Genomic DNA, 18,678 nt, shown 5'->3' on the forward strand with positions numbered 1-18,678 from the left:
CCTGCCAGCAGGCAGAGAGGGAAGCAGCAGCAGGAGGACCACTCTGGGTAAGACTGTAACAAGTGGGATGGGCTGAAAGTCTTCACTGTCCCTTTCTAGAAAGCTGCAACACCTGGCACACTAGATGGCACTACTGCAAATTCTTTTTTTTTTTTTTTTTTTTTGAGTTAGAGGAGATTTTTCTCCCATTTATTATTCTACCAAAGCTATACCACTTTTGCCAAGGTCAGTATCTGCACTTATTGGACTGCTAAGCAATAACGTCTGACAACTAATATTTTTTCTTTTTGTTTACTTCTTTTTCACCTTTTTGATTTTGAAACCTTTCCAGGTGAGGACCTACTCCTGCAAAGTGTTATACATGCATGTAATACTTTCTTTTACAAGGAAAACAAGAAAAACCTTAAGATACACAGAAAAGCCACTAATACAGCTAGCACACATACTTTTCCCAGAAATACGCACAACAAAATAGTCAACTTATTAGGAAAATATATTCCTTGCAGAGATGCAGAGAAGCTGATTTAAATCCAAAGTGCACATTACAGAACCAGACAGTGCAGATGCAATGCAAAATGAATCAGGCTTTCACAGCAGGCATGCATTTCCTCAAGTGTCTTTCAAAGAAAAGGTAAAAGCTCTTTGAATACAAAGGAACAAAGGGGGAAATGAGGCACAACATACCAACTTGTTCTCAAAACACACATTGATGCATAGTTCAGACAGACATACATATTTCTCACATGTTTCTTACCGATGACTAAAGACTGATGCAACGAATGAGTTAATGCTCTCTGGTGGAAGCAGCCTCCTCAGGCTTTCATTTGCAAAGAGGTAAGCATTGGACAGTTAACACTAAAACTCATCAGGGACATCTTAAATCATGATTAATAGGTATTAATGAACCAGAGTAATTATGCATATTTTTACATCATTAAATGTTATTGGTAGGTACGTTTTAAAATGTAAGTGACATTAAATCTTTTCCCAGAAAATCATACAATTCAATTTCACAAGAGATATAATAAATATGTAACTCAATAATATGGGGGAAGAGGCAGACAGGAGATAGTAGCAATAAAAACCCAATAAAAAGTTTTATAAAAATGCTTAACCATAAAAACAAGGCTAAAAAGTGTCACTGCTGATTCTCTGGCAGGAATCAACAGAGACAGAGATGGGTTTTAGGAGAGATTGAGTGGGAGGAAAATATTCCATAAGCAGTCTGGGGAAGAGTGAACAAAATTTGCCTCAGAGGTTAAGGCAGATTCACAGTAATGAGATAGCAGACTATGTCAGATAAGTAGGCAGATACTGAAAGATACAGAGCTTCAAAATTCAGAGAAGCTGAGTTTATAGCAGCTAATCTCAAACTCTTCTGGCAACCCAATTTCTAGATTTGTAACCCCACTTTGGCTAGCATTTCTGGACTCACGAACCCATTTCTTGTTTCAGAAGTGGGACTTGCAATCATATTTCCATTAGACTCACCCAATGTCATGGCCTTTAGGATGCATGCCTGGCTCATCCAGCCTTCATCCTCTGGCAATTTCCCCCACATCTAATAAGTAGCCTCACCTGTACCTAGAATTTTGTACCTAAAAAAATGTACCTACCCTTGTTTTGTCCAATACATATGTACAAAATTATAACAGAACTCAGTTTTACCTAGAGGCAATTCTTTTCCAGACTAGATTTCATTGTTTTTGTTTGTTTATTTGTTTGTCTGTCTGTTTTCACATTTGCACCGAAATAGATTGTATGTAACTAGAAGAACTCAAGCAAAGTATTCCTAGGAAAATTTGAGCAGTTCTTGGATATCCAAACACACTTGGATAACTTGGATAAACTTGAATAAAATTTTGGTAAGTCAATAAATAACAAGAGTAATTGGGTTTGATGCTAAGAGTTGGCAACCTGTCTTTATAAAATGCTAGGTACTATATAAAGGTAAAGGGTGAACAGGTTTTGGTGTCGGTACCTTTAGTCATGTGGGATTAATTAATAACAGTGGAACTGTATCTTGTCAAAATTAATTTTCCCCAACTGATTCTGTTTCTACATATCTTATCCTGTTTCTACATTCTTATCTACATATTATAAATATGTTTAATAACATTTACTATACAATTTAGAAATTAAACTTTGGAGGGGTTGTGAAAATTCAAATCTCTCTCCTGAAACAGTACGCTGTGCAGGAACAGAAGAAGGATACAGATGCTTTGGAAGCATATGTCTCTGAAACAACCAAAGATAGAAGTTCACATATTCTGCGAGTTGTCTTTGAAATTGCTACTCATAAATTTAGCTTCCATCCCTGGCAACATAATGGAACAGCTATTGAGAAAACAAATTTACTAAAACACTTTGAAGCCTGCCAGACAAAGTTGATTTTTTTTTAATTTTATTGTGATACAAAATTAATGAACAGACAGCAGAAGATATACTGTCATGTGCCTGAATATTATCAGTATACTGTTTTCTTTTGGACATTTTAGCACTGATCTTAGGTGTTCTCACTTACAGAGACAGTTTCCACCTTGCACTGTTGATGCAGGAGAGGAGTCCTAACTTTGATCCCCTAAATTAAGCCTTAATTAGAAGCCTCTGCTGGGCTATGGATTAGCCTTTCTTCTCCCATTTCTGCTGTGTCAAAATACTGTTCCCAAGCTTAAATCAAATTGGAAATGAACTCTCATGTTGACTGAAATGAAGGGTGATGACAAACAATGAAGGGTAATGATAAACAATAACTTTGAAGGGAGGCATTTAGTGCAGTACACAAAGATTAGTATTAGTTCTGATCTCATTTAATAGCTTCAATAATGAGCTAGAAGAGGGAGTAAATGGTACATTAATGAAATCTGCAGATCTATTAAACTAGGAGGAGCTGAGCATACTGCTGAAAATGGAGAAATAATACAAGGGGTCATGGCAAGATTAGAAACACAGGCAGAATATTGTAATGACATTCAGTTTAGAAAATAGAAGAATAATATTTGGGTTAAAAAAATAATCAACAGGTGGTTACAGGTATAATGCTGGAAGAGATTTAATATTAAGAACACTGGGAAAACTAGGCAAGAGTCTGTAACTGAGCAGTAGAGAAAAACAGTGAAATTTGGGCAGAACTATTAAAAAATAAGCAGTAATGACTCATCTTAAGCAGCTCTTCTACCATCAGCTCTCCTCTGCATTTAGTCTGGGCACTGGAAAAACAGACTATCTGTCAGATGTTCAGAGATTGTGTAACTACAGATTTTTTTCCAGGAAGAAAACTTAGAAGCAAGCCATCCATTTAACAGAGTGTTGTCCTTCATGGAGTGAATGACATAACTGTGAGCCAGTGGCTAAAAGACAGTAAAAGCATGAGACTGAAAAAGTAAAATATTCTCCCACTGCTTCTGGTAATTGCATCATGCAGCTTGATTTTTTTTGATATTGCTGAGAAAACTGCCGATGCAATGCCAGCTGCTATGAACTTTCCAATACCAGATATATGTGCACAATATCTTGGAGAGCTAAAGCTAGTAGTGAGCAAGTTAATTCCAGTTGAGGAACTAACACAAATTAATCTTGCTGGGAATAATGGGTCACAAGCTATAGTGGAGTGCCAAAGTAATGTTTTATCACTGCCTGTACCAGAGAGGGTTTCGGCAATTTGGCATGGCACAGCATTAGGATGTATAGCATGTATGTAAAGTGATATTCCATATTGGTCATCAGTCATCAAAAGTCCTTGGTAGCTCTTGGCTGTTGAAGGAATCGTCCTTTATTGCTGAGTGCCTCCATACAGAATTTTTAAGTGGGCCTGACCACTCAAGAGTTTGTCACTGTCACAACATTATGACCCAACACTGAGTGTGCAGAGAGCCGGGCATTGATCCACAGCTTTAAATTTGCACACTTCAGTAGAAAAACTGGCTCATGTAAAACCACGCTGTATTCATTTATATCTCGGCGTGTCCTGCCGTTCCAGGTTCCTGGCTTGTTCACCTTCTAAGTGAACAGGCTTAAAACCAATGAGCTGTCATGCAAAAATGTCAGGATAAAAAAAAAAAAAAAGTACAATAAAGGAGAACGCACATATGAAAACCAACACACACACACACAAATAAATGATACCAGAAGCATGAGAAAAAGAAAGAGAAAGCATGAGGCATGAGAAAGATCTCTTGAGAATGACACTTGTTTGTTGAGAAAGCACCTTTCCACCGATGTTTAAGGGAGAGCTGCCTAAGTTTTTCAGAAATTGTCAGTTTCAAGAAATCTGTAGAAACTGCCTACTGGCAAAGTTGCTTGATTTGATTTTGCCAAGAAAATATCTGCTACAGCTAATCAGATTGACTGAAAGTGGTTAGGATGACATCTGAATGATTTTAAATGAAACTTGTTACCATTTTTAAAATAGAAGGTCCAGAAATCTTACATGCATTTGAAAGCTGTGCAATTCCTTTGTTCATGATATTTCTCCACAGGGCTGAATTTTCAAATGTGTGTATTATCTTCACTGCACATACCAAGCTTTGTTTTAAAACCAGTATGCCCCATTTTTTTCCCCCATATGTACACTTTGTAATCCCAACACTTTACCCAAGGGTTACCTCTCTTTGTAATATCATTCATGTGTCTATATGAATGCAAATCTGTGGGATTGTCTTGAAAATGGAGGCCCAGTACCTGGCTGTTTTGCTGCTTCCTCTGTGAAACTTCTGCTTTGTTCACAACTAAATCATATTTATCCTTAGAAACCTGGCAGATCACTTGGGTTATATTACTGGATCTCACTTACATGCTGTCTGTATTAATCTCCCACTGTAGCACTCTCAGCTTGCATATTTCCCTGCACAGCAAAGGTTTTCTTTTTGTTGCAGGTTTCTGAACCCATCGAATGATCAACATGAAGAGGAAGGCAGGAATTCAGCCAAAGCCAGGCAGAGCTTACACTGACGGCAGCCCCATGCACATATCAACCTGCAGCCCCTGCTGCCACTCCATGCCCCCAAAGGGACAAGCATGTGCTCCAGTTGCATCACATGGAGGGCAAAAAAGTGGGTGAGAAGTCTGAGTTCTTACAAAGATGATGCAGCTCAGTCCCCACAGTCTATCAGCTGACATCAGTGGAAATCACTCTCCAGCTTCAACCAAATTTGATAGAAAAATTAACATCTGTGAAAATACATGGCTGAATAAGTGGATAGGGTTTTCAGCTGATGTAAAGCCTGAAAAGTGAGGGCAAATAGAATATTAGGCACTGGAGAATGCATTCCAAATTTGTCACCATACCACCTGGGAAATGCTTCAAGCAGGATGTGCAAAACCACAAAAAAGCAAACCCCCCAATATAAACCTGGTTTTAAAACTTTGAATGATCATAGAAACACTTTTTTTTTAATCAGTTTTATGAAGATTTTTTGGCTGAAACGCTATCAATCCATAATTCTTAACACTTTTTTTTTTTTCTTTTTTTTAACCTTTCAGGTATTTTTATTATTATTATTTATTTTAACATATGTCTAGAATCAGGTAGAAAGGATTCTGCTCAGACTGATTTTGTACTGGGGATATACCGTCTCAACCCAATGATTTCAACATTTATGATCTGTAGTAAGTCCTGTAAATTCCCACATTTTGTTTTCAGAATTAGCTAGAAATAGAGAGACAAGGTTTTATAGCAGTGAAACGGTATCTTTCATTTTCTTTTCTTATAGAAATGCTGTTTCCAATGTCACTGACTATGACTAATGACATTGACTATGACTTTAGCAAATATGCTTGAAAAGCTTCTTCCACCAGTCAGGATTAAGAAATCCCATTATATTAGCGCATTTACATAAAATCCACTTCTCTATATCAGCAATATGGAACTATCTACTATTAAACAGCAGCACACTATGAGAGACAGTAGTTGATATTACTTTTCAAAAGATTTGTGCTATGCCATTATGCTGTAAATATTTTTTCCTTTTGCAAGATATACTATCCATTGTACTGTTCGTTTTTATCCTGCAAAATATTAGTAAATACTACTGCTTGCACCTGGAAAGTGAGATAAGTAGCACAGCAATACTTTAATTTGACAAAGTAATCCAAGTACCTATTTGGAGTTCAGTAAATACAGGTTATTTTTCAGACAACCTATGCTTTACATATATACTTTTGGTCTTCCAATCAGTGTTACAGATGTGCAGTGATGTCTGGGGATGATGTTATTCTGGAAATATTGCAAAACTTGTACCTAACCCTGAATCTAAACTAATAGAATCAGAAGAAAAAAAAAATCAATATAACTGTTTAACATAGCTGTCTCTTGCTTGATTTAAACACACAAATAAATAAATAAATAAATAGAAAAAAAGATTAAAGGATATGGTGGGTATAATGGTGCAGCACTGACCTTTTTATCATCAGAGAGGCTGACTACTTAGCAAAGAAGTCACACAGATGAATACAGTACCTCATTCAATTTAAGTTCTTTAATCTTTTCCCATGTTTTAGCTTTGCTCAGAGGAATCTGAACATTCACATAGTGCAGATAAAATCATGTAGATTCGTCCTCTTCTGATTAAATACTAACGAATTTTATAAACAACACACACAAAAAAGTGGAGTTTATGGGTAAGTAAGTCTGTTTGTGTATCCAATTCCTTTTTATATTAATTGTCTCTTTCAAACTAAACTGGTGAATAGACCTAGCAGTGGTTGCTGTATTAAAGCTTTTGGCTGTTGGGTGATCAGTTTCCAGTAGGAGGCAATAACTAAAGACATGAGGATGGGAAGGTTGGCTGAACACATACTGACCTCCTAGAAATGGTTCTGGCTCCTTACGTTCCCAAGGAGCCCTGTAGAAAAATGGTGGGTATTTGTGTAATTAAAAGACTGTATCAAGATCTATGACATGGATTGGGAAGGGGGAGACACAGGCAATCTATTATTTTCTAGCCTTTGAAAAGCAAATTTTGGAAAATATTAATTTGGAAATTCTGTTAGCAGAATGCATACAGCACTTTATTAAATGCATTTAAAATCTGGCCACTGGTGGTGCTGCTACCCACATCACTTTCCTCTCTTTGTCTGAGCCAAGGCAAGAAGTTGTAGCAATAGAAAGCTGTTACCTTTCATGTGGACTATTACTACAGCTTGTCACTGGTTCCAGTTATTTGTTTCCTTGCCAAAGACTGAGGAACTTTACGCTGAGTTCCAAGTTCTGCAGCAGAGTGTGCACTACTGATTATAAATTATTTTTATACTCCGCTTCTGGCCTACATTCCTGATCTTAGCGCCTGTTGGTTTTTTTGAAACAACCTTTGGCAGCAGTAGGAAAATGGCAGGGAATGTTTTGTTTGGCCTCTGAACTCTAGAGTGGAGCCTGCTCAGTCTCTGCAGCACTGGCCCAATCCAGGTAATTCAAAGAAGCTGAGAAGGGCTGAGGCATTCTCAAAGTGGACTGAATCTTTGGCAAATTATACAATCAAACTCTAACAAGCTCTCCACTGGGCTTCTGTAAAAAGTTTTTCTTCCAAGGCTTATACTGGTTCCAAATTTTAATAAATATAGCCAGATATGGCAAGATGCTTATGGTAATATGCATTTGTGTCCAAATTTCAACTTCCTCCTTCAGTGTCTGGAGATGCTAAAGTAACCTTGCTTTCTTCCTGTGAAAATCTCATGTTTCAGACACCTCTGATCTACACCAGGACAAATTTGAGACCAGAAAGAAAAAGGCAAGTGCACTTATACACCAAAACAATGAATAGGTGCAAGATAGAGCTGTTAGCTGAAATATTTGCAAGAAAAGAGTCCAGTTCTTACATTGCCCCAGTAAAGTTAACATTAGAACTAGATGAGTGTCCTAATAATCAGCATGTGTTTTCTATCCTACATTGAACTTGAATTCCCCCCCCCCTTTTTTTTTTTTTTCTTATTGACAAAAAGCACACCACGATGCTACATTCTGACAAAATATATCACAGTTCTACTGGTTCCAACAGTAAAAAAGTCATAATCATTGCTACTTTTTAAAATCTTTTTTTTCCAATTTTACTGTTTTCTTCCTTTTATACATACCATTGTAGAATTCCTCAGAGTGCAGTGAAAAAATGCAAATTCTATCACGGTTTTGACAAGTACATTACAAAAAAAAAATCCCATTTCAGACTCTATAAGGGAAGAAACAGCCTCTATGATCAAAATCAGCACAAGCTTTCCATTGGAAGTTGGATGAGGTCTTAGCTTTCACCAAAATGTGCTGTATGCATTCAGGTTAACTAAATTTAAGGAGAAGAAAATATGACACATGATGGTATCCAAATTTTTTCTACCCACAAAACATTTTTTTTTTCACACGGCTGTAGCTGATATTTTAAAAGCTATTTTCTCAGTCTTCTTTTAACCTGGCTGCACTGCCACTATTGCAATGGGTTGTTAAATGGGTATTGCAAAGAGGATTGGGATTTTTTCTTTCACTCTCTCCCTCCCAATTAGCCAACTCCTAGTCAACATATGCTATATATAATATTTCTTAGGGCTTTCTAAAGACTGCAGGTTGTGTATACTCAAAAAATCAGTATTTCTCTTGCAGTTCCAGCATAAAGTCTTGGACTGATGCCTAGAACAGACCCAAGATGTGTATCTCTCAGCATGCTCTGTCATGTGCTATTGGTTATAAAGCTTGCAATTGTTATACAGCTGGAGTAGTGCCTTAAGCATACCTTTACCTTTCAAGGAGAAGGTTCAAACAAAAAAAAACTTTTGTTCTCCCAGGAAAGTTCAATGAGAATGTCAGCATGACAAAGCAAGCTGGGAATATTTTCTTAAGAGAAGATCTTTTGATTAGTATAACTTTTGTTTCTGGCAATATCTAGCTGTTTGCTACAGACATTACTTTATGTAGGCATTGGTTTATTCTCTTCCTAAATTCTTATTTTTTATTTAAAAGGGGGTGACATGCATTTTTGAACTTTTTTTGGGTATTTTTTCCTTCCATGTGATAAATTTTCCAATAAGAAGAGTTCCCAGATGGAACGAGAACACAGTAAGTTGGGAATAACATTGTCAAAAGGCAAAGTACTGTAAAACAAAAACAAAACAACACCAGTTGTTTACAATACAGTAAACAATTTCCAGTGCAAAAAGATTCCAGTGCTGTTATGCTCAGAGGTTCTTTCTCTATGCCTGAAAAGGTGCTATGAAGGAGAATAGAGTCCCTAGAGAAAAGATAAATGATTTCTCAAAATCCATATAAAAGCTCAATATCAGGATTAGGAAAACACTTAGATCTTTCATCAAGCAAATGTCCTTTTCAGGGGACAATACCTACCTCTACATTCTCGCCTCTACTGTAAAATTATTATCTCTCACTATGCACATTTCTGAAATGTTAGGAAAATGTGCAGATATATGTTTTGTTCTACCATACACAATTAGAAAAATGGAAATCTGGAAGTTTTTTGTTAGATTTAATTAAAGTAAGTTACTGTGCTGCTTTGTCCTGGAAAGCACATGTGTAGAAATGCTCAACAGAATATGAAGCTCAGAATAGCCCTTCCAAAATAGACATTAACAGAGCTTTATAACTTAGATGTTAAAATTTCAGAAAGAAGACCTTAAACTCAATATCACGTACCCCAGCTCTCCCGTACTGAATATTTTGTATGCAGTAACTTCTATGTACTGCCAAGTGGATGCTGAAACGTATCTTTTCATCCGTAACTTTGCAATGGCAAGTCTTCTGTACTAAATTTACTTTGCATTTTAAAAGTTAAAAAGTTGAATGATTGCCTATTAAATTCAATACTACCATATCTCAGCTCCTGTGGAGAAGTAAATCTTAAAGGCTTGTGTTCAGTATACAACCAATTCAAACACGAACACTGTAAATGATGTTAGAGATTACCTTTTTATCATTCAAATTTCTCCTGTGAATCTGTCAGGGAAAGAGGTGGTTTTATAAAAGAAATAATTAGAATTGCCTTTGAAGTGAGTTGTGATCACAATCTAATAAGAAGGTAGATAAGTATTTGACAGTAGGACTAGAATTTTAACAGATGCAGCAAATCTATCTGCAAACAATAGCTTTTTCATTGGACAGCATCAGAAAACTGCTATGCTTTTCTGTTGTGGTTTCTCTCTGCTGTTGTCCACCTATCACTTTAAAATTTATCCCCTTAACAATCATTAAAACTCGAATACAAACTCTTCTCAAACTATGTTTGTGTATACATAGTGTAGATATTCATCACTATGATAAATGAAGGGAAGTTTCTGTTGAAAGCTGGAAATAGCCCAATTTTTTATTTATTTTTATTTTTTTTTTAAGCTATTTGAGCCTAAATCAAAGAAATCTATGGAATAATGCCATTACCCAACCCACTGCAACCTTCCATGAGATCACTTCTGCCACTCGCTTTTTCAGGCACGATGCCTCTTATAATTCTTTGACCACTGTGGAGTCTCTCCTAGGTGCTTATTTCCTAAGTGAAGTCACTGCATCACTTAGTGAGATAAATGTTTGTGTGCAGTTATTCTGAAACATGAACCTCTCCAAGAGGAGAGGAAGTAATTCAAGTTTCTAAATAATGGCAAACACATAATTTTCATTAGTTTCTTGAAGTTCTATTTCTTTCTGCACATGGTCCATACTAATGAAAAATAAAAATAGCTTGGATAATCTGTATAACTCTATCAAATAGGAATAGACTGTTAACAAAGCACTGAAAAGAACATGTTTAAACTAAGTACATGCCAAGCTAAATTTCAGTCTTCAGATATGCTCAAAATTGTGCAGGCAAAAACACAATCCTTCACAAGAAAAAAAGGAAACAGTTACATGACATATGATCACAAAGCTGGATGAAATGAATTTTAAAAAACTTAAAATAGTAAGTGACCAGGATAAAACTGACCTTTGGTCAGTAATCATATCTGACAAATTTCAGCTGTAAAGGTGAAAGCTTGGCAAAGTTATAAATAACCGAAAAGGACAGAAAGAAAACATTACGAAAATTATAGCTGTCGATATGGTCTCTATCTGGAATACTATTACTGGTAGTTTTTCAATATAGCACAGACAGCAGAGTAAGGTGATCTATGGAAAAACAATCTGTCATTAATTAAGAGGAAATGAAGACTGTAGCAGGGATGAGATCATGGACCATCCAGAAAACCAACCACTGAAAAAAAAAAAAAAAAAGGAAAAATAAAGGTCTGTTTTAGCCAACTTCAGTGTTTTACTGAATTGACCTTTGAACCACTAAGTCATCAGTTTCCAAATATCCAGTTTCACTGGCAAATTACTCAGCAGAATATGACATGATCAATGATCTGAAAGTTTTCAGCTGGTTGTATTGATCAAACATATAAACAAAACACAACTGTCAGCTGCTCCGAGTTCACTACTGATTAAGTGATGTTTAAAACAATTAATGAATAAACGCTTGAACACAGAAGAAAAAAGCCTAAGTGATATAAAGGGGTAAAGATGTTTATTGCTCACTTAATTAATAATTTGCTTTATAATTGATTTTTTTAATCATTTGACTGACAAACCTTAGGGTTTGAACTATAATTACTAGCTACCTACAATTACTCATTTTTAGATTTCCATTATACACACCTAAAGTTCAGAAAGCAGAATCACTGTGGCTGCCAAACTCTCTTCCAAATATTGGTGACAAAAAATAAATCTCAGACAATGCCAATTATTACAAGAATGTGAAGGTTGATTACTTCTTGTACGAAAAGGCACATAAGTAAATGCTGTGGAACGCTGAGGCAGGGCTTGGGCACACAAAGGAATTATCGTAAACTGATGAGCTTCCAGGTGTCGGCCGAGCTTGGGTAACTAATGATATTCACACTCTTAGCCTGAAGCAAATCTGAAGCAAAACACATTAGATTAATCTTCAGGGAGAGCACCCTCTGTTAGCAAAACCACCAACCCCAAACAAGAGTCTAGTTTGCAATGATGCACTACCTCATGAAGAACATCTACCTGATTCTCCCTTGTCCTGATCTGACAATAGGAATGATTGAAATTTTAATTTGGGATTTAATTTTCCTTAGACATCAACAGAGTGATCCAAGACTCAGTTCTATCTTGCCTTTGCAGAGGAAGAGCCTATAAAACAAGGGCTACTATAAAAGAGAGACCTGGAATCAAATTCCACATTGGTCTCACTAGAAAACTGAATTTATGTCTTTCTTAGACAGATAAGATGGGAGACAATCTAGCTGTTAGAAAATAAGGACCTGAGTTAAAGAAAATGGAGGGGGAGAGAATCTACCGTGGAAAGAATGCTGTTTAAAGAAAGGGTGAAAACTGAAAGATTAGCTTACTGTTACTCTAGTTTTATCTCTTGTAAGTACATTTTTTAATTCTTTAAATCAAAGTTCTTCTGCTTTATGTCTGCTGCTATTATTTCCCTGGAATTTAAAGTGCCTGTTTTGTTCGGCAAGTGGCTGTTAGAAATCTCGGGCTATTAAAAGATGGTGCCAATGTTAACTATTATATGAAGGATTAAATCTTAACTAAGTAGTATTAAAAAGTGACTGTATAAACCTTTAGGTTATTGGTACTTCCAAGATTTTTCAAAGAAAAGAAGACCAATATGAAGGATTAATAGTTAAGGTTATGCAAAATCCACTTAATCAGCATGGCTAATTTTAGCTTAAACTAAAGCTGCTGGCAACTCTATGCATTTTGCTTTGGGGCTTTACTTTTGAAGAGAGGGATGAATGCATTTTTGAGGTAAATCTATTTTAACTGAGAGACTACCTAATACTGTTTAATTGCAGAAAAGGTGATTTTAATAGCATTTGCATGTAGGAAAGGAATCTGTAAGATCCTAAAATAAGCATTATATTTTTCACATTTTTATAATATATTGGTTGATTGTAGAATAGGTAAGTTTTATAAACAATACAGTCATCAACATGGACATTAATTATAAAGATAGAATTGTTATAGGTTAATATATCATATATAATAATAATATATATTATATTAGATATAATATGTAATAAATAATAATAATAAATATCTAATGACATATATATATGTGTGTGTATGTGTGCTATATATATCTGATATTAAATACCCGATTCAGAAAAGAGCCTAGGAAAATTGGAGCACACTCTGAAGATATGAATATAATGACTTGCCAGGCTATCTGGGGTGCAAATACTGAAGGTGGGTGTGTTTCACTGACAAATGCTACCTAAGCAAGACAGATCATGTACAGAGCATTGGCTCAAGCACTCCAAGCATTTTAAGCCAAAAAGATGAATTTACTAAGACTTACAGGTCTTTTACCCACCTCCAAAATCACAAAGGATTAGATTATTCAATGCGAAGTGGTTATGATATGGTTATGCTCTTAGTCAAAATACAGTGATATGAGTGCTAAGTTTCCTAACCACTGAGAGTCAGACAAAATCTGGCTGCATTTCAGATTAGTAGGGTAAAATGTGGAGAAAGAAGGGGGATGGGTATTTGGTGGGATTACATAGGGCTTCTTCATGTGGCTAAAGTAGGTAAGATTGGTAAAGTATGACTTGATTTACAATGAAGTTACTGCAATTGGAGCCGTGAGTGAAATCCAGCCATGCTATTATTTATAGACCTAATGTAACTATGTTGAAATGTATGTCTAGATCCTAGTGCACTAATACAGTATAATTTATTTTGAAGTCTTTTTAGGCACCTTCAGATTTTTTTTTCCTGTGTCATGAATAAATTAATTGTAATTCATAAAGCTTCACCTCCCTATGCCTGCTGTCATGCCCTGAGAAGGTCATCCCAACTTTCCATCTCTCTTAGGTTTTTCACTACTGTTATTTTTTTCACTGAAACCTGTTTATCAGTTAGGAGCATAAGGGGTGATATACTGGACTGAAATCAATGCATACAGCATTGTGTGTGTGGAAGTGCTTTAGAAGATACTTCAGAAGGACTGTGAACCCCCACTGAGCTAATGAACTTTCTCTCAGTCTAAATTAATGCCTGGAGAACGCTTAGGCCCTGTGGACCAAAGCTGAAAATTGTATGTAATTAGGTCTCCTCACCCTGTGTAAAATTAGGTAAAGTCAATAACAGAAATAATAGAACCACTTCAAGAAAATGGGGAATCTCAACAGCAAGTCAGGAGTGATGTTCTTCCTTCTTGCAATAAATCTACGCTGTTTATGTTAAATCTATGCAGGTTATGTTTAACTCAGTCTGTCTGCTTACAGAGGTTAGAGTTTCAGCTAACTAGCTTAAGTGCTGTTAGTCATGATGCTGTACCAGCAATAGTGCTTAGCAATCTACTAAGGATTTGCATAAACACTTAGATGGCAAGCCTGGACTGATTTTGGTGTTGGCCATTTAGCCATAGACATACAGCTATTCGCAGCTTTGTTATGGGTTGCCTCTGCTATAGATAGTATGTGTGAGAGCTAGTGTTCTGTTTTTTGTTTTGTTTTAAGTGCAGCATAGATATTTTGAGAGTCTTGCATGTCTTGGATATATGTCCCACATGAGGATCAAATCATGGCTGTTAAAAACTCCTTCTTCCAGATTGCAAATGGAATATACTCAATGAAACAGATATGTATATTGTAGTATTTCCCTTGGCTAAATATCATTCAGTATTACAGTTCCGCCTGTTTAGAATCTTCCTGCTCCTGACACCTGTTCTTAGTCAGATATGGCCTTCGATTTTTGGTTTAGACCATTGTGTAATGGATCACTGTGCAATACTCTTTACTGCACCTCAGAAGAAACTGTACCTCTTTGATGGAAAAAAATATTGGTGGAGATTTGTGAGAGGTGTCTTTGAAAGACGAGGAGTGGCTGAGGGAGCTGGGCTTGTTCAGCCTGGAGAAAAGGAGGCTCAGGGGCAACCTTATTGCTCTCTACAGGTACCTTAAAGGAGGCTGTAGTGAGGCGGGGGTTGGTCTGTTCTCCCATGTGCCTGGTGACAGGACGAGGGGGAATGGGCTAAAGTTGTGCCAGGGGAGTTTTAGGTTAGATGCTAGGAAGAACTTCTTTACCAAAAGGGTTGTTAGACATTGGAATGGGCTGCCCAGGGAAGTGGTGGAGTCACCATCCCTGGAGGTCTTTAAAAGACATTTAGATGTAGAGCTTAGGGATATGGTTTAGTGGAGGACTTGTTAGTGTTAGGTCAGAGGTTGGACTCGATGATCTTGAGGTCTCTTCCAACCTAGAAATTCTGTGATTATGTGAAAATAAATTATGCTGATGGCTCACTTAAGAATCTTCAGATTCTGGCCTCTCCGTTTCTCACTGTAAACTGGCACTTGGAGAATAGTAATTATGAGCAATGAGAATTTGAGCCTGATTTTTTTTTTACTAGAAGCATTCAGAAAGAACATAGCTATAACCATCTTAATACTATCTTCTTTTAAATTCTTACATATGCTTAAGTGTCAAATGCATTTCTATGGGGTTAAAACAATTAAAACAATTTAAAGCTCTTGGAGAACTATTTATCTCTGTGTGTTTGTACATACACAGTTACACTACAGCTTCTCATTTAAAAAGGAAAAATGTACCCTTCTAAATCTTCTAGGAATCATTCTTTAAAATATATTTTGAGTTACAATCTCTGACCAGACCTCCTGAAGTGAGATGCTGTATGGTTCTTTTAAGTAAAAATATTGTTACTTAAGAATAAATCTGTCTAGGCATGCTATAACAAATTACTTTAATTCTAGAATAGAAAGTCAAGTATTTAAATACATTATAATTTATAAGGAAGAACAGTAAATTTAAGAGTACAGAGGTTTACACAATCTCTACCTTGTGTTAGCTGCTTCAAACCATCAGTGTGTAAAGCAAGATGGTAAATAGCTGTCATGTCAATATACATTAAAATAAGCACTACTGAAGTCTGTATGGACAGACAAAATCATCTGTTAACATTTAATTTTGTTAAATTTGCTTCTTCTTGTGTAAAACACTTTTTTAAAAATTGTATCTCCTTATTCTCTGTGCTCTGGATTCTTCTAGTTTTTTTCTGGATTCCTCACCTTTTGCACATGATGTCTCCTTTCAACACTACATTTCTATTCTAATATCTAAAATACATTTGTTGTTTTCTATTGTTAGAGCTGATTAGTGCACACTCTGTTCAGGTTTGTGCTACCCTTCTTACTTGGGAAGATTGTTTCATAAGAATCTCGAAAACTAACCTGATAATCATTCTTTAAGATTTCTTAAAAAAAAAAAAAAAAAAAAAAAAAAAGTTTATTTCCCTTAAAAGCTATGAAAAATCTTGACAATGTTGATGAAGCTGATGTGCTTGCTACAATTGCTGTCTATAAAGCTTACAAAGAATTCTCACTGATATCTTGGGCTCTCGCATGTCTAGCAAATGTTGTCTCCCGTCACATCTCAGTGATCAGCTTTTGGGGCAAGAACAAGATTTTGTTCTATTTTCCAAAATATTCTCTTGCGTGTCAAAATGCGTAGGCAGCTAACTACGCATTGTGCCTATTTACTGTGGTAAAACAAATGAATAAACATACAAATTTTTATTATGTCTTCTATAAAGAAGACAGCAAAAGTTATCAGAGACGTGATGCTACTAGACATTTTTCTCACTCAGTCACAACAACAAGGCATAAACATTTCATGAATCATGCAATTTTTAGATGGACAGAAATATCAGTCAACAGAAGCCACGTCAATAAATAAATTTGAGATAATCCTGCAGTAATCAAAGCTCTATTTAGATATGCTCTGGAGTATTTAATATGTCTAAATAAAGAAACTCAGCTGTGTAGCAGAAAAACGATGCTGATGTAAGCTATTTGGTGCTGGCATGGAACCAAAATGGATGACATTTCTGCTGTTCTGCTCAGTTTCTTTATTTAGGTGTTTCTTACACTAGATGCTGCTTTATGATAGTTTTCTTCCCCCACCCCCCTCCTTTTTTTTTTTTTTTTTTTTTTTTTCTTAAAAAAGGCAAGCAAAACACCCTTCACGTCTAAATTGATCTATGTAGGATGTCTGATAATCTAAAATGTTTTTGATCACTTCCTGGCTACCAGCGCAACTGTTCATTAAGATTCTCAGTGTTAGATTTATTTACCTGTGTAGTCAATTTATGGTGGTTCAACCTAATCTAATTTTATTTGGCTTCTTTCTAAGAATGCAATGAGCAACCATTATCAGTGTCTTACTAATATTAAGAAGTTCTGTGTCTACCACTTTTCCTTTATGCATTCATTATTCCATCAAAGAAACCAATTAGTTTGTTTTCACTTGATTTGTGCTTTTTACAAATGTGTTACCAATTTATCACTGTATTTTCTTCAAGCTGTTTACATACTGATTGCTCTTGCTTTGCTAATTGTTTTAGTTATTTGTCAGGTATTGAAGTCAAATTTAGTGGCCTATAATTCTTCATCTTTCCTTATCCCTCACTTATTCTCTTTAAAATTTTAATATAAATTTAACTCCCATCCCCCTTGGTCTCCAGAGGCAAAGAAATAAGTGGAGACAGATTTTAAATTAAACAGTAAACACTAAGTAAGACTTGACTAATAAAACCTAGTTTGAGCAATAAATGACTTCAGTGGGCAAAGGAGAAAGTTGTACAGAAATTGGATGAGAGGAATGGATTCTGTCTTTGGCCTACAAGGCCATACCCTCTCTTGTTGCCCATACTTGTTCTCCATAACTGTGCGTATCTGCAGCAAGGTAAAATGTTGGCACTGCCGTCTGCATATTATTTTTGGATCATGAATCAACAAATTAAAGATCACTGCTCTAGCCAAACTAGAGCTAAGGCTACAACATCAGTGTTACAGCACTACAGGAAGAAATAGCATGGCAAGAGCCAGAAATGATGTAATATTTGGCTTTATATGAGAAAGAAAAATTAAGTCCTATCAAGACAAGAAAATAGGTACTGTTTGAAAAGGGCAGAGTAATATAAAATATCTGGTTCTTAAGTAGCTGAGGACTGATTCACAAAGACATTTATTACTTAAATCTCATCAGCTCTTTGGATGTTGGCCTTAAACTCAATGTTCAGCTGCAAACAGCTAAACATTTTAAAGGATAGTAAATCTGTCTATTATTCCTTTAGCTAACACAATTTAACTCTTTTTAAACACTCCCTGTTTTCACAGACTGGACAAGATTATGAGGCCTGTGCTCTTTCAAGGCAGTTACTGTCATCAGCTCCCTCAATATTCAGCTTTCAAGGAAAAGAGTTCACAGGATAATCACGACATGAGAGAGAACTATGGAAGAGCCCTTACCAATGCTATTTTATTTCTGCAGCAAATTTTAAGATCTATTAAGTTTCTATCAGATTTGAAGCTAGCCAGCAACAGGTAGTTGGCACATCTGACATGCAGTGGGTGCAAAAACTACAACGCAGCATTGCAGACTTACAGGAACACAGCCTGGCTGCAAGATGCTGCACAATAGGAACTAATGGACAAATACAGTTCAAAACTACAAATTTCGTATTTGGAAGTCTTGTAAAAAATAACACACTTGATTTTGAGTCATCACTGTGACCATGAAGAATGTCATACATCTATGAAGGATGCAATTTTTTTTGCAGTGCTCAATTAACTTGTGGCTGAGACTCCAAGGAGAGTCTGCTAAGCACAGCTCTTACTCAGAGATGTTCGCTTTAATGTGTCTTGTAAAGCTGA

The 18,678-nt window shown here is 36.0% G+C and overlaps 1 protein-coding gene across 1 annotated transcript in view; it reads right to left on the reverse strand.

Moving 5' to 3' along the window:
- Nucleotides 1-18,678, reverse strand: part of LOC311209270 (cytosolic beta-glucosidase-like) — a gene marked incomplete at both ends in the record, with an annotated part of 38,621 nt that overhangs the window by 11,645 nt on the left and 8,298 nt on the right.

This window comes from Netta rufina, assembly GCF_964035555.1.
Source record: "Netta rufina genome assembly, chromosome: 4".
NCBI lineage: Eukaryota > Metazoa > Chordata > Aves > Anseriformes > Anatidae > Netta > Netta rufina.